A 23,477-nucleotide genomic window follows, 5' to 3' on the forward strand; every position below is an offset into this window, starting at 1 on the left:
AAGAAATGTGTAAATGGCTACTGGAATAAAGAAAGTTCGTTAAAGGTCTAAAGGGTGTCTTATGCAATGTTGGCAAACCTTAGGTTACGATTCTAGCCTCCTAGGAGTGAGTCTACCACCTAGCTTAGCTCAGTAGAGGCGATTAACGGTGGTGACGGGGTGAATGTGCGAATTAATATATATATATATATATATATATATATATATATATATATATATATATATATATATATATATATATCAAAAGGATCATCCTTAGGAACAGTAAAGTTCTTAAGGTTTTGGCACAGCTGGTCCTTTGTTTATGGGTTTGTGTTCTCTTCTAGCTGTTTGCTGTCGATTTTTTGTGTGGGCCATTATATGCCATTTTGTCTATTTTTTACGGACACGTGTTCTTATTCCATCCAGTCTATGTGTTTCGTCGGTGATACGTGTGATACAACACCTGCTTCTACCGCCCACTGCTGCCAATTAGGTACGGACAACATATATCCATCACCGCCTCAAGTCGTCGATAACCTCATCACCGTCATTAATTCGTTTCACGTATTTTTTATCCCTTTTGATTTTGCCACATAATCTCCACCGCCTTTTATTGCTTTGAAATATCCCATCGCCTCCTTCTGTTTGCTTCTAATTTCTTATCGACGTCTGACACCACCGATTTCCTTTTCTTGCTGGGTCCAAACCCCTTTTCTTCATTAAAACACCCTAATCGTTCATCAGTATGGCTTCGTTTGCTGGCGATTTCCCCTAAACCAAGAAAACCGACAAGCCAAGAGTGTTGATTCATGCTCTGCGTGGTTCCTTAAGGTTCTCCGATGTCAAAGTGTTTCTTAGACAATCATCTTCTCCTGGCACTAGCTGCTTCCCCGATTTTTGCACCATCGATGCAAAGTGATCTTCCTAGGATTTCTGTGTGTTGCGATCGAAGTCCCGCTTCTGCTTCTTCTTTTGTTGACGAAATCGAAGCTAAGCTTCAGCGTGAATCACTGTTTGAGTTGAATGTATTGGGGACGAACGGCTTTATTGATAACGAACTGGGAAGAGTTGTTCAATGAAGAACAGATTTGTGGTTCGATGGTATTTGGTTTGAGGTCGAACAAGTCAAGGCTTAGGGTCGAATGGGTTTAATAACGACGTTCGTTATTCTGATGTCGATTGGTGATTTGAAGTCGATTGAGAACGATGGCTGTGAAATCGTTTTGGGAATTCGATTGATGATTTTGGATTTTGATTTCGAAGGGTTGGACTGAGAAGTGATGTCAGATTTGGAGTCAAAGTCGAAGGCTTGGAATTGAGATTTGGTTATCGATGGATTATTGATGCTTCGTTAACATGGAGACGATGAAGGATTTGTTAACGAAGGGTTAGAGCGAGAGGTCGATGACGAATCATAGATGGTCGAGTAACGAAGGGATGTGGTTCGTTAACGAGAAGTTGCTATGGTCGACTACCGATGGACAAGTATCTATGGTCGAGTAGCGAAGGGTTGATTGATGCTTCGTTAACGAAAAAGTTGTTGGGTTCGTTGACGAAGGCAAGTCTATATAATGTAAAATTCGTTCATTCGTTTATAAGACCATCCGTTATACCCACCACATACCACATATGTGGTGGGTGCCACATCAGCACCACATTCCCTACCACTAACCATGAGATACCTACCACTAAACACACCACTCCACCTCATTTTTTTATTTAAATTTAATTCAAAAATACATTAAAACACAATAAAACATATTTTTTTTAAATTAGTTTTTTATTCAATAAAACATATATTTTTTTAAATTAATTTTTTTATTTAAATTTAATTCACAAACACAATAAAACATATTTTTTTAAATTAGTTTTTTATTCAATGAAACAAAGATTACATTAATTTAAAACACACAACATAAAATAATAAAGATATTAAAAAAAACATAAAAATGCAACCACAAAGAACTTAAACTAGTTTTTAACCGTTATTTTTAATGACTAAATTTTGGGGACTCTCTCAATTTTCGCCAAGCTTTGACGTGTTTAAACGGCGTGTGTTTCGTGTCTTCTTATTCGTGCATGGCCACAACAAACGGGTCGCCTTCGTCTACGTTGTTTATAACAAAAGTATAAATCTCATTGAATTCAAGGCATTTTACCCTCATGTCGCGAAACTTGGAACATATTTCATCAAGATTACGACTTTGGCAACCCATTAAATCAAGGAAAACGTTTCCAACTTTTACCCAAAAATTAGGAGGTATTTCTGGGTCTTCTGAAACAGCTACTCATGCTAATGCTAAGTTCTCTTCTTCATTTTCTGACAAATTCATCCTTTTAGGAGCCATTGGCTTTGAGTTTATGAAGCAAAAGAAGTGTGTGATTGTGAGAAAGAAGAGAAAAGAATTGTGTGAGTAAAATGAATGAACATGTGTGGTATTTATAGAAGTGGTTTAATGTTGTTTGAAAAGTAAAATTTATAAAAAAAAAGATTTTAAACCCTAAATATGGTCGTTACTCTACACCCAATCACATTTTCCGTTTGCATTTGTTGTCCTGACCACGACTCCTCACGACCACGAACCACCACTTGCCACCGAGATGGTGTGCACGGTAGTGGTTCGTGGCCAGCTAGACCACGAACCCGTCCGTTGCAACCATACCGGACGGCCTAACAAACTGGGGAAGAAAACAAACAAGTTTCGAATTGGGTCCTTACACTTTTGACGAAATGACACAAATGGTCCAGATTCGACATTGGTGTAACAAATTGTGAAGAATGGAAATATTTCTCATTTAGTCCCTGCAGTTTCGAATGGTTGGCAGAAATTACCCAAATTCGAAATTGGGCTAACAATTCTAAGAAATGGAGAATTTTACGTGTTCAGTCCCTACAGTTTGTGCGAATTTACACTTTATGCCCAGTTTCGCAAATGGGGTAGAGTTTCGCATCTTAAGCTGTTTTTGGCGCAACGGGTCCCTACAGAATTCAAAAAGTGATAGTTTTTACCCAGATTTTGGAAAATCTTGCAACTCTCACCCAAAAGTCGAAATTTTTTCCAAATTTGAAAATTTTCCGAGGCTGTTTCGTGATTGTTTTTCCATGCAATATTTTCAAGATTTCATTTTTGGCACACATCAAGGGGGAGTTATGTGAAGATTAATCCTCAGACGCTTCTCACTCTTAATGGGTTTTATAATCATTTTTTATTATAAAAAGGGGGAGAATGAAGAGTGGGTATTCGAAGCTTCGGGTATTCATTTGCGGATTTGAAGACCGGTATCATTTCGAGGGGGAGTTTGGTCTTGATCGCGTGAGCTCGTTGGATATTGAAGCCATGACATTAGTTTTAGAGAGAGAATTTAGCAAACTCATTTGTACTCTTTCTAACCAAACTAATGAGAGCTTAAAAAGATTTATTTACTTCATGTGTTCATGATTTGTATGATGATTCACTAGATCTTTCTTATTCCGCACATGCCATCATAATTAACACCACTACAAATTCCATTTTCACAAGTAAGTAACAACCTATCTACTTTGTAAAGACATAGTATAATTGCTTCAACTAAATAAAGAACAGATGCTGATCTCTTGAGAAGTAATAGCTCTAAATAAATGGAAATCTATAACAAATTTCTACACCTTTTTTCAAGAAGTGTTATAATCTTCGATTTGGTAACTAAAATTATTGAGCAGAATCTCAATCTAGACCTAACAGTATGATACTAGAAGATGTTTAAACATCCATGAATGCACTGTGATTTTAGAGAAAATTGTTGCTGCCATAGAATTACTCAACTGTATTTTTTTACTGCATCTCATGTTTGTTCCTAGCAGAGGGTCTGAATTGTGTTGAGGTGTAGTTCATTGACGTCAATTACTTTCTTAAACCAACTACCCATTTCAAGTTTGTTGGTGTTTAAGTTTGAAACAAGTAATTGATTTTCTCAAGATTCTTGATTTTTTGTTTTATTCTTTCACATCAAATTTTGTTTCCTAGCAACCTTACTAAGTGAAATTAAGTTGATTTGAACTTTCTTTTCTCATATCTTGGTTTCTTAAGTTGTAGTTGATGTTGGGGGTAATCAACTTATGAAATCCATTTAACATTTGTTCATGGACTACAAACATACATGAAGGTAATCCATCAATTCTCAATAATAAACTTTGCTGCCTTTGAATATTGATTGTTGTAATCAAATTGATTGTTGTTTTTCCAAACTCTTTATTCATTGGAATTGTTTGTTAAAACATGACATTGTGTGTGTTCTAATCCATTAAAGAGAAATGTAGTTCAGTCCATAGGCAACATTGTATAACCTTTAAAGCACAAACCGTAATAAAAACCAAAATGGTTGGTTGCATTTGTTTTCATTATCCATGCAAACTTTGGGCTTATTGTGAGGCACAAGAAACCCAAAAGTTTAATGTTCTTCCAGGGGTATTTTTCTCATTATACTTGAATCTTTTGTTTGTGTTTACAGTCTTAGAATTACTCAAGGGAAGCACTAATACATAAGTTACAATGACAGATTACCCAAAGGACCATGCATATCTATACTCTCTTTCGCCATTACAAACAAGTATGTTAACACTAAGCAATTAATATGGATTTCCTAAACTATAATCACACATTAGATGATGAGTTATAACAAAAAAATTAAGTCATTATTTAAGTTTTTGAATGAATCCGATTATTTAAACGAGTTATATAACCAACATTAACATTTTTGGATTTTTACCTTTTTGTTTTTTGTTTAATGACTGCAAATTTGAATTTAAAAAATAAAGGATTAGGAACTAATTTATTGGGTTTGTTTTATGCATTTGGCCGAGTATCTTTATGATATTGTTAGGATTGACTTTTGAATTTTTTGTTATTTATGTCAGGTATTGATGTAGTTTTTGGTGTTTTGTCCGATTTGATTTAGCTCGGTCATATAGTTTGCCATTAGGTGAATGCATATTCACATCCAAACAAGCTACAAGGACGTTCTGCAATGATTCATCAACGAAATTGAATAATATTCCATAAAATAATACCCACTTTAACAAAGTAATGTTTTTTTTTCCTATCCCATTTGTGATATATTTGATTTCTGTCATATCCGCTACAATGTTTTCTTTCAACTTCCTACTTTTTTTATTAATATTTAAGTTTCTAATATTCATTTAACTGTTTCTAATAGAGCAAATAACAAAAGTTGTTCAGCAACAGTTCTTTCTGGAATTGGAATTCAATTCTATTCCTATCCCAGACTTTGTTGCAAACTATTTTGGAATTAAATTCAATTGGAATTCATAGCAATATTCGACTGATGGATTTCAACATCCCATCCTAAACCAATGAAAGTTCACTTTCCAGCATATCCTCTATGTTAAAAAAAAAAATACTCAAATACCCTTCTAACCCTACAATTTCACTACTCAAATGCATATTTTTTAAAGTTGCAAATAACTCCTTAGTTGTTAGATTTTTGAAAATGATGATTTTACCCTTTTATATGTTTTAACATCTTTTTATCAAAGTAAGAATATTATTAAACATAATGGAGCCACCTCTTGACTTTTCAATTAAATTGTTGGTATTGTAGCCCAACTTTCGGAATAAAGGTAACAAATTTACGAATGTAAAGTTATATATATGTAGCTTTAATCAAGTAAAAATAATTCTCCTCATGGCTTCTGTGCAGATATATCAGCACGGTATGCTCCATGGTCGGAGCATATACATTCAAGCCATTACAGACAAGGTGAATTTTATATTTTTAGAATTAAAATTTAAGTCATCTTTATGTTTATTTTTCCATTATTTTGCAAGTTAAGCGCATGGTACACAAGGGATGATGAGTAATGATCATAGGAGTTCACATTTATTACACTTCTATGAGAAATTACCAATTGTTGTTTCGAAAGCTATGTTTGCTCATTTCCAACAAGAAACAGAAAAAGATGGGAATTTACATAAACATAGGGAACAAGTGGAGGAATGGAAACCAATTGTCGATCCTATTCATGTCAAAGGACAAGCTTTCAAAATTTTCTCAAATCAAAACTTTTAGAACCAATATTCTTTGAAAACCTCTTTCATTTATAGTAATGAAATTAAGAAATAACAATGTATAGGCGAATTGAAGAGAATAGCAATGTACTTTACTGTCGCTACCTTTTCAGGCAATGTACTATACTTTCATAGAAAAGTGATACCTTCCAACCCCCCCCCCCCCCCCTAAAGGGGGGACACCATTCTAGTTATTCTTAAAATTGGCCTTATTTAGAGTAGCAATCGTGTAAACCTCCAAGTAAATACACATAAATATTTTCATTAATGGCTGAAAAGTCCTCAAGCTTCTAAACGTTTACAATTTTGCCTACAAACAGAAAATTTATAAATTATCCAAGTTTGTTATTAAGACAATACAAGAAAAGGATATATATATATATATATATATATATATATATATATATATATATATCTTATAATAGAAGCATTTTTCTAAGCACCACATTGATTTGAAACTCCTTTGTCTTTTCATATTTTCAAATGACTATATTTCTAAGCACCACATTGATTTGAAACTCCTTTATCTTTTCATATTCTCAAATGACTGTCTTCTAAGTAACCGATTTAGCATTAAACACTAAACATGATATATAAACTCTTACATGTAAGAAGGATGTCATAAGAAAATGAAAAGAAAAAATTTCAATAGCCACAATTCTTTTACACGTATTTGCAGTGATGGAGTTCCTAAAAGAGCTCTACAAGTCAAGGTTGTGGATGAATGTATCATTTTTTACTCATAGTTTGATCGTGTTATATTTTTTTTCCAATAGTATAAATGAGACCATTCAAAATCATATGTTTAGAGATATTTTGTTTTCTCAAACCATATTGAATTGAAACCTACATAACTTTTTATATTCCTTAATTAATAACATTTATAATATTTATAAATTTCCAATAATTTTTTGCATTCTCTTATTATATATGTAGTTATATTAGTACATTTTTCTTACAAAAAGTCGTCATTTGGTTGAAGATATTGTGATTCAAAATTTTTCATATAGTTGAAGCATTCACGATCCAAATATGATGATTTGAAGAAATGAGTTATGTCGCATCGATGGTAATTGTAATATGATTTTTTCTTTCAACCAAAACAAATGAAGCTTTTCTATTCTTTCTTTATATTCAGTTTCTCATTTGATCTTTATATGTGATTTGTGTGTATTACTCAATCTTCAATGTGACTCTCCCAACATCAATGTTTTGCTTGGAATATCTTTCTGATTCTTCTTTTTCAAGAAAAACATTTTGATTGTAGGTTAGTTCTATGGTTGAATGGTGTTAAATAAAGAAAGAAGATTTAGAAAACGGATATAGGTTTTTTTTTGTTTGAGTAAAGTAGACAAATGTTAGTTTTTTGTTTTGATTTAAACGTATATTTTTGTAACATTTTTATTTATATATTTAACCACCCAATGTTCTTATTTATTTGATTGTAGTTTTTCTATTTTGATTATGTTTATTTTCTATTATTTTTTTTGTTAGGTTATCCTACACAACATATTTACAAGACAATATTTAAAAGATAACATAATTTTTAACATTTGATATGTAATTATGATGACTTATCATGATATGTTCTTCATATGAAAGTAATTTATCCATATTACTATGAAAAGAATTACATATGACATTTAAGAAAATATATATTATATGTGATTTGTTTAACACACACACACACACATATATATATATATATATATATATATATATATATATATATATATATATATATATATATATATGCACCTATGTATGTTATAAATTTATAACTAAATATCTTTATGTTTAATAATTGAATGGATTAAAATGATGCATCAAAACCAATTATTTAGACGAATATAATAATAATAATAATAATAATAATAATAATAATAATAATAATAATAATAATAATAATAATAATAATAATAATCATAATAATAATAATAATAATAATAATAATAATAATAATAATAATAATAATAATAATAATAATAATAATATCATATCATACTATACTATAAAGGAAACATTTTTCCTTTCACCACATTCATTTGAAACTCCCATGCATTTTTCCTTTCACCACATTCATTTGAAATTCCCATGACTTTTCAATTTGTTTCTAATAATGATTATAAGTTGGTTAATAAGGTTAAATAAATATCAAACCTAAAGTGTAATCATAAATAAACTAAATTTCAATACTAAAAAATATCTTTACTTTTACATATAAAGTTATGTTTTTTAAATTTTAACATATTATACTTAATTTATTAATTTTAATATATTGTTGGATGTAAACCATTATCATTTTAAAGCTATAAATTTTGAGCAATTTGTATAAAATACTTAAATTATTAATTTAAATATCATATTAATTGGTCAACTTAAATATAAATTTTAGTTTAACTTAAACAGCCCAAAAAAATATTTTGTAAATAATTAAAAGTGATAAATTGTAATGTTTTTCTAATAATGATTATAATTTGGTTAATAAGGTTAAATAAATATCAAACCTAAAGTGTAACCATAAATAAACTAAATTTCAATATTAAAATAATATATTTACTTCTACTTATAAAGTTATGACTTTAACTTTTAACATATTATACTTAATTTATTAAATTTAATATGTTATTGTATGTAAACCATTATCAGTTTAAAGCTACAACTTTTGAACAGTTTGGACAAAATACTTAAATTGTTAATTTAAATATAACATTACAGTGTCAACTTAAATATAAATTTCAGTTCCACTTAAAAACTCATTGAATATTTTGTGAATAGTTAAAGTGATAAATTGTAGTACAAAATGAAAAAACTACATTGTAATCTCAATTTAACTAAAATATTTCCTAAAGATATTTTTCTAATCATTAAAAGTTTTCAAATAAGTAGCTTAAAATAACTTATAATAACAATAGTTAAAAATAACTCTTTATAAATGATTATATTGTTACCTTTAAAATCAAAAAATAATGTTTGATGTTTTAAATAATTATAATGATAGAAATTAAAACGTTAAACAAATAAATTTTAAAAAATTAATTAACAATAACAACAACTATAAATAACATTAAACCATATATTATATTTAATTTTATTCATGAGTAACTCGCAGGTAGAAGTCATTCAAACGATTGAGATTATGTAATTATAATAGATGTATATATTATCATATAATTAAAAATAGTCAATATATTATATCAATTTAATATGCAAATTATTATATCAAATTTAACAACAATGTTATTGTTATATTTAAAAAACATATATTTGTAAAGATTTTAACTATATAGGTCTTTCTGCGCAACGTGCGGGCATTCGCCTAGTAATAATTATAAAGGAATCATTTTTCCTTTCATCACATTCATTTGAAACTCCCATGCATTTTTCCTTTCACCATATTCATTTGAAACTCCCATGAATTTTCAATTTCTTTCTTATAATGATTATAAGTTGGTTAATAAGGTTAAATAAATATCAAACCTAAAGTCTAATCATATATAAACTAAATTTCAATATTAAAATAATATATTTACTTCTACTTATAAAGTTATGTTTTTTTAACTTTTAACATATTTTATATATAATTTATTAGTTTTAATATATTGTCGATGCAAACCGTTATCATTTTAAAGATATAATTTTGAAACAATTTGTATAAAATACTTAAATTATTAATTTAAATATAACAATACAGGTCAACTTAAATATAAATTTTAGTTTAACTTAAACAACCCAAAAAATATTTTGTAAATAGTTAAAAGTGAAAAATTGTAGTGTCTTTCTAATAATGATTATAAGTTGGTTAATAAGGTTAAATAAATATCAAACATAAAGTGTAATCATAAATAAACTAAATTTCAATTTTAAAATAATATATTTACTTCTACTTATAAAGTCATGTTTTTAACTTTTGACATATTATACTTAATTTATTATATTTAAACTGTTGTTGTATGTAAACAATTATCAGTTTAAAGCTACAACTTTTGAACAGTTTGGACAAAATACTTAAATTGTTAATTTAAATAGAACATTACAGTGTCAACTTAAATATAAAATTCAGTTCCACCTAAAAAACCAAAGAATATTTTGTAAATAATTAAAAGTGATAAATTGTAGTGATAAATTCAAAAACTAAATTGTAATGTCAATTTAACTAAAATATTTCCTAAAGGTATTTTATAATCGTTAAATGTTTTCAAATAAGTAGCTTAAAATAACTTACAATAACAATAGTTAAAAATAACTCTATATAAATGATTATATTGTTACCTTTAAAATCAAAAAACAATGTTTGTTGTTTTAAATAATTATAATGATAGAAATTCAAAACGATTGAGATTATGCAATTATAATAGATGTATATATTATCATATAATTCAAAATAATCAATATATTATATCAATTTAGTATACGACTTATTATATCAAATTTAACAACAACGTTATTCTTATTTAAAAAAAGCATATATTTGAAAAAACTTCAACTATATAGGTGTTTCTTCGCAACGCGCGGGCATTCGCCTAGTAATAATAATAATAAATACACATTTCCAAGTACCACATTCATTTGAAACTCACACTACAACTCAAGAGTTTTCTAATTTATGTATATTTATTAGTTACAACTAAATAGTTTTTAACTTATGATTATTAATTAGTTATCACTAATAACTTTTTATTTTCCTTTCTTTTATAAGGTTGTAAAGTTTTGCTCATTAAAAACATTAATGTATTTGAAGAGATTTGTGATTTAAATATGAAGAGTTAATATAAATGTTATAATAGATATTTTAGTGTTTTTATGCTATTAAAAGTTGTAGTGTTTATTTTTCATATTTTTTATTATTCGTTGTATATATATATATATATATATATATATATATATATATATATATATATTAATACAAATGTTATAATATATGTTTTTGTATTTTTATGTTACTAAAAGTTGTAGTTCATATTTTTGTTCATACATTTTTGTTGGGTACAAAGTTATCCATTTATGACTTTGTAAATGGTTTGACTTTTGTAGACCCACTTGCATGTGGTGCATTAGCCTTATGACATGAGATAGAGAGTGAGAGAGAGACATGTAAACACCTCTATATAAGGTGAGTTTATTCCACATGTAGAGGTGTGCTTGAGAGATGTAAAATTGAGTGTGTAAGTGTGTGTTATTTATGTAGATTTAGATCTAGATCCCTTTTTGTAACACCATACATAATCGAATGCATCTCTTAAACACCGAAATCACCATGTTCATTGTGCGTTCTTTAATTCCGCATGCCAAACCAATGTTCATAATTCACATCAATTTTGTTACCCGTTATATATAGATTATCATACGTTTGATATATAATTTACACAATTTTAAACGGTTTATAAAATTATCAAATAGTTATATATATCACAATGACTTAAATATTAAAACAATAATGTTTAATAAAACTAATATGTTAACTATAAGTTTGCTTTACTACTAACATTTTGTTTCAAAGTAGAAATATTAAATAATAATTTGGTAAAAGTTATTATTTTAACTATAAAATTGTATTCCCGCGCAACGCGAGGGGATTCGCCTAGTATACTTATAAAGGAAATATTTTTTCTTTCACCACATACATTTGAAACTCCCATGACTTTTCAATTCCTTTATAATAATGATTATAAGTTGGTTAATAAGGTTAAATAAATATCTAACCTAAAGTGTAATCATATATAAACTAAATTTCAATATTAAAATAATATTTTTACTTTTACTTATAAAATTATGTTTTTAACTTTTAACATATTATACTTAATTTATTATTTTTAAAATGTTGTTGTATGTAACCGTTATCATTTTAAAGCTATAATTTTTGAACAGTTTGAATAAAATACTTAAATTGTTAATTTAAATATAACATTACAGGGCCAACTTAGATATAAATTTTAGTTCAACTTAAACAACCCAAAGAATATTTTGTAAATAATTAAAAGTGATAAATTGTAGTGTCTTTCTACTAATGATTATAAGTTGGTTAATAAGGTTAAATAAATATCAAACCTAAAGTGTAATCATAAATAAACTAAATTTGAATATTAAAATAATATCTTTACTTCTACTTATAAAGTTATGTCTTTAATTTTTAACATATTATATTTAATTTATTAGATTTAATATATTGTTGTATGTAAACCATTATCAGTTTAAAGCCACATTTGACCAGTTTTGATAAAATACTTAAATTGTTAATTTGAATAAAACATTACATGGTCAATTTAAATATATATTTCAATTTCAATTAAGAAACTCAAAGAATATTTTGTGAATAGTTAAAAGTGATAAATTATAATGCTAAATGCAAAAACTAAATTGTAATCTCAATTTAACTAAAATATTTCCTAAAGATATTTTTAAAATCATTAAAAGTTTTAAAATAAGTAGCTTAAAATAACTTATAATTACAATAGTTAAAACTAACTTTATATAAACGATTATATTGTTACTTTTAAAAACAAAAAACAATGTTTGATGTTTTAAATAATTACAACGATAGATATTAAAACGTTAAACAAATAAATTTTAAAAAATTAATTAACAATAACAAATAACATTAAACCATATATTATTTTTTATTTTCATTTATGAGTAACCTGCGGGTAGAGGTCATTCAAACGATTGAAATTATATAGTTTTAATAGATGTATATATTATCATAATTCAAAATAATCAATATATTATATCAACTTAGTATACGAATTATTATATCAAATTTAACAACGTTATTGTTATATGAAAAAACATCATAAATGGTCCCTGTGGTTACCCAAAATCTGAAGTTTCGTCCCCGTGGTTTAAAACCCTCATAGATGGTCCCTGTGTTTTCAAAACTTTTGACGATTGGTCCTTATTGCTAACTCTGTTAACTTTGTCCGTTAATTGAGGGGCATTTTCGTCATTTCACACCACATGGACCATTTATGATCTTTTCAGTTATTTTTTAAAAAAAGAAAAAACTAAATATAATTATTTAATATATAATCTCTCTCTCTCTACTGGTTCAATCAGTTTCAACTAATTCCATCGTTCATCCTCATTCCCAATCTTATGCTTCACTCCTCTATTGTCAAACTCGAATTCCATCCTTTTGCCTTCTAGGAGCTTGTATCGTTGTAGGTATTAAGCGCCAGGACCTGTTAGGGATTTTAGTTGAAAACGATGTCAGTAGTAACGGTGAGGATGAAGGCTAGGGTTCCGACAACTTCAGGCGATGCATAAAAACAATGGATCTCATCTGAATATGAAGATGATAGCCGATAGATCGCCCCTAATTCTCATTTATTGAAGATCGTTTCTGCCATCGAAGGAACTCAACCATTGAAGATCGAAACAGAAATCTCGTCTGTTGCATAAGTCCATCACCCCCTTTCGAGTCTGATCTCGATCAATAATGATCAGGCTCATTTTTTATTTCTAAATATGAAGATGCTCTGGCCTCGTTTTGTGGTTTCTTCTTACAACCTCGTGTCTGTCTCCCCATCCAGGTTCCATACATTTTTGAGGTTTGAAAAGGGTTGTACATAATGGGGGCAAATCAAAATGGAGATGGGGATTACCGAAGCAGAGAGGGGAGTAGGGGTGGAGAGGGCTATTTACCTAGATTTGGACCTGTAAGACGAGAAAGATACGAGAGGAACAGAGAGAAAATGGTAGTGAGGGTGGGTGTGGGGTTAAACCCTTCTGAGAGCATCCCTTTCTCGAATAACTACGATCAAGCCTTCCAAAAGATATGATAACCAATTGATTTTTGATTCATTTGTTTCTACTCCTAATCTGCTTAATGCAAACATGTTGATTGGTGCTGAGATTTCTTTCCCCTGATTTCTGGCTTTTGAATCCGTAAGAGAGAGGGTGTGTATTTGTTTTGAATTTGGTTTGAATCTTTATAAAAAAAATCATCTTTGTATGGATGTGTATGAATCTGGGAGAGAGAGAGAGAGAGAGAGAGAGAGAGAGAGAGATTTTATATATTAAATAATTGTATTTAGTTTTTTCTTTTTAAAAAAAAATAACTGAAAAGATCATAAATGGTCCCTGTGGTGTGAAATGACGAAAATGCCCCTCAATTAATGGACTAAAGTTAACGGAGTTAGCAATAAGGACCAATCGTCAAAAGTTTTGAAAACACAGGGACCATCTATGAGGTTTTTAAACCACGGAGACGAAACTTCAGATTTTGGGTAACCACAAGGACCATTTATGATGTTTTTTCTTGTTATATTTAAGAAAAAATATATTTGTAAAGATTTAAACTATATAGGTGCTTCTGCACAACGCGCGGGCATTCGCCTAGTATATATATATAAAGGAAGCATTTTTCCTTTCACCACATTCATTTGAAACTCTCATGACTTTTCAATTTCTTTCTAATAATGATTATAAAATAACTAACTTAAAGTGTAATCATATATAAACTAAATTTCAATATTAAAATAATATCTTTACTTTTACATATATTTTGTAAATAGTTAAAAGTGATACATTGTATTGTCTTTCTATTAATGATTATAAGTTGGTTAATAAGGTTAAATAAATATCAAACTTAAAGTGTAATTATTAATAAACTAAATTTCAGTATTAAAATAATATCTTTATTTCTTCTTATAAAGTTATGTCTTTAACTTTTAACATATTATACTTAATTTATTAGATTTAATATGTTGTTGTATGTAAAACATTATTAGTTTAAAGCTACAACTTTTGAATAGTTTCGATAAAATACTTAAATTGTTAATTTAAATATAACATTACATGGTCAACTTAAATATAAATTTTAGTTCCACTTAAAAAACCCAAAAAATATATTGTGAATAGTTAAAAGTGATAAATTGTAGTGATAAATGCAAAAACTAAATTGTAATATTAATTTAACTAAAATATTTGCTAAAGATATTTTTATAATCATTAAAAATTTTCAAATAAATAGTTTAAATAACTTACAATAACAATAGCTAAAAATAACCTTATATAAATGGTTATATTCTTACCTTTTAAAACAAAAAAAAATGTTTGATGTTTTAAATAATTACAATGATAGAAATTAAAACGTTAAGTTAATAAATTTTAAAAAATTAATTAACAATAAAAACAACTATATAACATTAAACCATATATTATTTTTTATTTTCATTAATGAGTAACCCGCACGTAGAGGTTATTCAAACGATTGAGATTATGTAGTTTTAATAGATGTATACATTATCATATAATTCAAAATAATCAATATATTATATCAACGTAGTATATGAATTATTATATTAAATTTAACAACAACGTTATTGTTATATTTAAGAAAACATATATTTGTAAAGATTTCAACTATATAGGTGTTTCTCCGCAACGCGTGAGCCTTCTCTTAGTATACTTATAAAGGAAGCATTTTTCCTTTCACCACATCATACTATACTTATATAGGAGGCATTTTTCCTATCACCTCATGTATTTGAAACCCCCACACAAATTTCCAAGCACCTCATGCATTTGAAACCCCCACGCTTTTTCACCTTCAAAGTAATTAATCACACATCATGAAAGGTTTTATAACTTATATAATATGTTTAATAAGCAATTAATGGATCGTCTACTATAAAAATGTCATTCTCTTTGAGTAGACACACAAATACAAATCACATACAAAATTCACAAAGAAAACAAGTTTAAAGGTTTTGTGTTGGTTTGAGGATTTTGGACCATTTTTCAAGCCATGTTATTATGTTAAAGTTTTTAATTTGTAAGTTTTTTATATACTAATTCTTTTTTTAATATTTTTCTTGGTTTAAGTATTCTTTTAAGACAATCATTGTATGTTGTGCTTGAAACTTTAATGTAAATTAGAGTAGATTCATGTTATCGATCATATGTTATGGAAAGTGATATATATAATATTTAATTAAATATTGTATATATGTTTGTATGTTTGTGTTGCTTCAATAATCGAATAAAAAAATATTGAATTATTATATATCAATAATATCATATTTATTATGATATAAATATTATATATTAAAAACTATATGTATTGATTCAATAAAAAAGAATTACTTCGACAAATTTTTTTAAAAAAAAGAAGAATTAACTAAAACAAATTAATAATCCAATAAAAAATTATTTATTATATAAAGAAAATAATAAATTATAAGTAATAATCCAATAAAAAAATTTAAAAAAATTAACTAAAAGAAATTAATAATCCAATAATATAATATTTATTATGATATAAATATTATATATTAAAAACTAGGGGTGTTCATAACCGGATATCTGAAAATTCGGATATCCAAAATTTCGGATAGTTGATTTTTGGTATTCGATTCCATATCCGAAAACTTGAAATTTTGTTAAAATTTTAAAGACGTATGAAGTTTTTAAATTAGAAAGACATGTTTTTAAATTAAAAATGCATATGAAGTAATATAGGTATTTAATTAAGGGGTATTATGAACGTATTTTAGATACAAACATTCATATCATAAGACATATGTGACTAAAATTACAAATAATGTATAAACCAAAATCAAATTTTTCGGATATCGGATATCCGAATTATCCGAAAAATCTGAAAAATACTATCCAATACATATTCCGAAAAATCGAATATCCGAAATTTTGGATATCCGATTTTTCGGATAATTTGGATTCGGAATTTTGGATCGGAATTTCGGATACGGATATTTTTAAACACCCCTTCTAAAAACTATATGTATTGATATATAATAATTCAACAAAAAGAATTACTCCAACAAAAAAATTAAAATAAAATCAACTAAAATAAATTAAAAATCCAATAAAACAATATTTATTAATACGTATACAGATTGAGTTCTTGACAGTATTCTTGCGATTGGTTTGTGTTCCTTGAACTTTTCAGATAAAACTCGAGAATTAGAAATGACAACTATGAGCATGAAGCTTTTAAAACTAGATGCGGATCAAACCATAAAAGGATCTCCATATTGTAATTCAGGTTAGATGTTTTGGTCTATACGTTTAGTTTTCTTAGGTTATCAGTTCCGTAAGTAATAATTAAAGATATATTCTATGAACAATCGCAATCCCACATACATAACCACATAAGCAACCGGATGTTTAGATTTGTTAACGATTGTTGTTCAATTGGATTTTCAGTTTTGTTTCACTTTGGGAAACTGTAGAAAGCGATGGTGGTGAGAGTAACTGTGATATGCATTCCGGTCAAGAGCAGCGCACCCTTCCGGTATTTGAAAATTTCGAAAAGTTGAGCAACAAAGTGAAGGTATAAGTTACAAATCCATTGGTTCTCTTGTAATTTTATCCTTTTAGATAATTTCCATAATTCTTATTTAGAAAATTCTACATTTGTTTTGTTTCAGAATCTGAGATAAGAACATATTGCATTATGCAATGAAGTGAAAAACATAACATTAGATTCTTTTCCGGGCTCTGAAGTTTTTACTGCTCTTCAGAATCTTGGTATCTTCCCTAATTTCACTTTCAATTAGTTCTTGGTTCTATTTTTTAGTGTAGATAATTTAATTGGTTATCATCATGATGTTGCTCTAAGGCAAGGAACATGAGACCTTAAAGAAGAAGTATCAAGAAGAGTGTCTAACCTTGAAGAACAGATTCCACCTAGAATGCTCACAGAGAAGAAGACTCTACAATAAAGTGATTGAAGTCAAAGAAAGTATTCGGGTGTTGTGTAGATGTAGACCCCTAAACCAGGATGAGGTTGCAAAAGGCTCAACTTTCAGTGGAGTTTCTGTTTTGGTTCACTTTGAGAAACTGTAGAAAGCGATGGTGGTGAGAGTAACAGTGATATGCATTCCGATCAAGAGCAGCGCACCCTTCAAATATTTGAAAATTTCGAAAAGTTGAGCAACAAAGTGAAGGTATAAGTTACAAATCCTTTGTTTCTCTTGTAATTTTATCCTTTTAGATAATTTCCAACATTCTTATTTAGAAAATTTTGCATTTGTTTTGTTTCAGAATCTGAGACAAGAACATATATGCATTATGCAATGAGTGAAAAACATAACATCAGATTCTTTTCCTAGCTCTGAAGTTTTTACCGCTCTTCAGAATCTTGGTATCTTCCCAAATTACACTTTCAATTTGTTCTTGGTTCTATTTTTTAGTGTACATAATTTAATTGGTTATCATCATGTTGTTGATCTAAGGCGAGGAACATGAGACCTTAAAGAAGAAGTATCAAGAAGAGTGCCAAACCTTGAAGAACAGATTCCACCTAGAATGCTCAGACATAAGAAGACTCTACAGTGAAGTGATTGAACTCAAAGGAAACATCGAGGTGTTCTGTACATGTACATGTAGACCCTAAACCTCGATGAGGCTGCAAAAGGCTCAACTTTCAGTGGTTGAATATTATATAAATATTATGATATAAATATTATATATTAAAAACTATATCTATTGATATATAATAATTCAATTAAAAAGAATTACTTCGACAAAAAAATTAAAAAAAATAGGTAAAATAAATTAATAATCAAATAAAAAGTTATTTAGTATATGAAGAAAATAATAAATTAAAATTAATAATCCAATAAAAAATAATATAAAAAAATATTATATATTAAAAACTATATGTATTGATATATAAATTAATAATCAAATAAAAAATTGTTTAGTTTTCTTAGGTTATCAGTTTCGTAAGTAATAATTAAAGATATATTCTATGAACAATCGTAATCCCACACATATAACCACATAAGCAACCGGATGTTTACATTTGTTAACGATTGTTGTTCAATTGGATTTTCAATTTTGGTTCACTATGAGAAACTGTAGAAAGCGATGGTGGTGAGAGTAACTGTGATATGCATTCCGGTCAATAGCAGCGCACCCTTCCGGTATTTGAAAATTTCGAAAAGTTGAGCAACAAAGTGAAGGAATAAGTTACAAATCCATTGGTTCTCTTGTAATTTTATCATTTTAGATAATTTCCAGAATTCTTATTTAGAAAATTCTACATTTGTTTTGTTTCAGAATCTGAGATAAGAACATATTGCATTATGCAATGAAGTGAAAAACATAACATCAGATTCTTTTCCGGACTCTGAAGTTTTTACTGCTCTTCAGAATCTTGGTATCTTCCCTAATTTCACTTTCAATATGTTCTTGGTTCTATTTTTTAGTGTACATAATTTAATTGGTTATCATCATGTTGTTGCTCTAAGGCGAGAAACATGAGACCTTAAAGAAGAAGTATCAAGAAGAGTGCCAAACCTTGAAGAACAGATTCCACGTAGAATGCTCAGACATAAGAAGACTCTACAGTGAAGTGATTGAACTCAAAGGAAACATCTAGGTGTTCTGTACATGTAGACCCCTAAACCTGGATGAGGTTGCAAAAGGCTCAACTTTCAGTGGTTGAATATTATATAAATATTATGATATAAATATTATATATAAAAAACTATATCTATTGATATATAATAATTCAATTAAAAAGAATTACTTCGACAAAATTTTTTTAAAAAATAGCTAAAATAAATTAATAATCAAATAAAAAATTATTTAGTATATGAAGAAAATAATAAATTAAAAGTAATAATCCAATAAAAAATAATATAAAAAAATATTATATATTAAAAACTATATGTATTGATATATAATAATTCAATAATCTAATAAAACAATATTGAATTATTATATATCAATAATATAATATTTATTATGATATAAATATTATTTATTAAACACTATATGTATTGATATCTAATAATTCAATAAAAAAGAATTACTCCGACAAAAAAAATTAAAAAAAAATTAACTGAAATAAATTAATAATCCAATAAAAAATTATTTATTATATAAAAAAATAATAAATTATAAGTAATAATCGAATAAAAACAATTTAAAAAAAATTAAAAAAAGTAACTAAAAAAATTAATAATCCAATGATATAATCTTTATTATGATATAAATATTACATATTAAAAACTAGGGGTGTTCATAAACAGACGAAAATTCGGATATCCAAATTTTCGGATAGTTGATTTTTGGTATCTGATTCCGTATCTGAAAATTTGAAATTTTGTTAAAATTTCAAAGACATATGAAGTTTTTAAATTAGAAATACATGTTTTTAAATTAGAAAGGCATATGAAGTAATATAGGTATTTAATTAAAGGTTATTATGAACTTTTTTTAGTTACTAACATTCATATCATAAGACATATGTGACTAAAATAACAAATAATGTATGAACCAAAATCAAATTTTTCGGATATCGGATATTTTTGAACACTCCTACTAAAAACTATTTGTATTGATATATAATAATTCAATAAAAATAATTACTCCAACAAAAAAAATTTAAAAAAATCAAATAAAATAAATTAAAAATCCAATAAAACAATATTTTTTAATACGTATATGGATCGAGTTCTTGACAGTATTCTTGCGATTAGTTCGTGTTCCTTGAACTTTTCAGATAAAACTGGAGAATTACAAAACGACAACTATGAGCATGAAGCTTTTACAACTAGATCCAAATCAAACCATAGAAGGATCTCCATATTGTAATTCAGGTTACATGTTTTTGTCTATACGTTTAGTATTCTTAGGTTATCAGTTCCGTAAGTAATAATTTAAGATATATTCAATGAACAATCGCAATGTCTCACACATAACCACATAAGCAACCGGATGTTTAGATTTATTAACAATTGTTGTTCAATTGGATTTTCTGCTTTGGTTCACTTTGAAAAACTATAGAAACCGATGGTGGTGAGAGTAACGGTGATATGCATTTCGGTCAAGAGCATCGCACCCTTCCAATATTTCAAAAATTCGAAAAGTTGAGCAACAAAGTGAAGGTATAAGTTACAAATTCTTTGTTTCTCTTGTAATTTAATCCTTTTAGATAATTTCCAACATTCTTATTTATAAATTTTCTGCATTTGTTTTGTTTCGAAATCTAAGACAAGAACATATATGCATTATGCAACGAAGTGAAAACCATAACATCATATTCTTTTCCTGGCTCTGAAGTTTTTACTGCTCTTCTGAATCTTGGTATCTTCCCTAATTTCACTTTCAATTTGTTCTTGATTCTATTTTTTAGTGTACATAATTTAATCGGTTATCATCATGTTGTTGCTCTAAGGCGAGGAACATGATACCTTAAAGGAGAAGTATCAAGAAAAGTGTCAAACCTTGAAGAACAGATTCCACCTAGAATGGTCAGAGAGAAGAAGACTCTACAATGAAGTGATTGAACTCAAAGGAAACTTCCGAGTGTTTTGTAGATGAAGACCCCTAAACCAGGATGAGGTTGCAAAAGGCTGAACTTTCAGTGGTTGAATATTATATAAATATTATATATTAAAAACTATATCTATTGATATATAATAATTCAATAAAAAAAATTATTTCGACAAAAAAGTTTTAAAAAAAGAATTAGCTAAAATAAATTAATAATCAAATAAAACATTATTTAGTATATGAAGAAAATAATAAATTTAAAGTAATAATCCAATAAAAAATAATATAAAAAAATATTATATATTAACTATATGTATTGATATATAATAATTCAATAATCTAATAAAACAATATTGAATTATTATATGTCAATAATATAATATTTATTATGATATAAATATTATTTATTAAACACAATATATATTGATATATAATAATTCAATAAAAAAGAATTACTTCGACAATTTTTTTTAAAAAGAAATTAACTGAAATAATTTAATAATCCAATAAAAAATTATTTATTATATAAAGAAAATAATAAATTATAAGTAATAATAGAATAAAAACAATTTAAAAAAAATAATTAAAAAGATTAACTAAAAGAAATTAATAATTCAATAATATAATATTTATTATGATATAAATATTATATATTTAGGGTTGTTCATAACCGGATATCCGAAAATTCGGATATACGAATTTCGGATAGTTGATTTTTAGCATCCGATTTTGTATCCGAAATTTCGGATTTCCAAAATTCTGATATCGGAAATTTCGGAAAGGGAATCGAATATCAGAAAATTTGAAATTTTGTTAAAATTTGAAAGACATGTGAAGTTTTTAAATTAGAAAGACATATTTTTAAATTAGAAAGTCATATGAAGTAATATAGGTATTTAATTAAGGGGTAGTATGAACATGTTTTACTTACTAACATTCATATTATAAGACATATATGACTAAAATAACAAATAATATATAAACCAAATTAAATTTTTCGGATATAGGATATCCGAATTATCTGAAAAATCTGAAAAACACTATCCAATTCCGACTGTGAAAAATCTGATATCCAAAATTTCGTATATCCGAAATTTAGGATATCCGATTTTTCCGATAATTCGGATTCGGAATTTCGGAATTTCGGATAGGAATTTCCGATACGGATATTTATGAACACCCTACAAAAAACTATATGTATTGATATATAATAATTTAATAAAAAGAATTACTCCAACATAAAAAATTAAAAAAATTAACTAAAATAAATTAAAAATCCAATAAAAGCATATTTATTAATACGTATATGGATCGATTTCTTGACAGTATTCTTGCGATTGGTTTGTGTTCCTTGAACTTTTCAGATAAAACTCGAGAATTAGAAACGACAACTATGAGCACGAAGCTTTTAAAACTAGATCCACATCAAACCATAGAAGGATCTCCATATTGTAATTCATATTAGATGTTTTGGTCTATACGTTTAGTTTTATTAAGTTACTAGTTTCCTAAGTAATAATTAAAGATATTTTCTATGAACAATCGCAACCCCTCACACATAACCACATAAGCAACCAGATGTTTAGATTTGTTAAGAATTGTTGTTCAACAGGAGTTTCTGTTTTGGTTCACTTTGAGAAACTGTAGAAAGCGATGGTGGTGAGAGTAACAGTGATATGCATTCCGATCAAGAGCAACGCACCCTTCAAATATTTGAAAATTTTGAAAAGTTGAGCAACAAAGTGAAGGTATAAGTTACAAATCCTTTGTTTCTCTTGTAATTTTATTATTTTAGATAATTTCCAACATTCTTATTTAGAAAATTATGCATTTGTTTTGTTTCAGAATCTGAGACAAGAACATATATGCATTATGCAATGAGTGAAAAACATAACATCAGATTCTTTTCCTAGCTCTGAAGTTTTTACCGCTCTTCAGAATCTTGGTATCTTCCCAAATTACACTTTCAATTTGTTCTTGGTTCTATTTTTTAGTGTACATAATTTAATTGGTTATCATCATGTTGTTGCTCTAAGGCGAGGAACATGAGACCTTAAAGAAAAAGTATAAAGAAGAGTGCCAAACCTTGAAGAACATATTCCACCTAGAAAGCTCAAAGTGACTGAACTCAAAGGAAACGTTCGGGTGCTCTGTAGATGTAGACCCTTAAACCAGGAT

The sequence above is a fragment of the Lactuca virosa genome, chromosome 1 (genome assembly GCF_052849685.1).
Source record: "Lactuca virosa cultivar CGN04683 chromosome 1, Lactuca_virosa_CGN04683_v6, whole genome shotgun sequence".
In the NCBI taxonomy this organism is placed as follows: domain Eukaryota; kingdom Viridiplantae; phylum Streptophyta; class Magnoliopsida; order Asterales; family Asteraceae; genus Lactuca; species Lactuca virosa.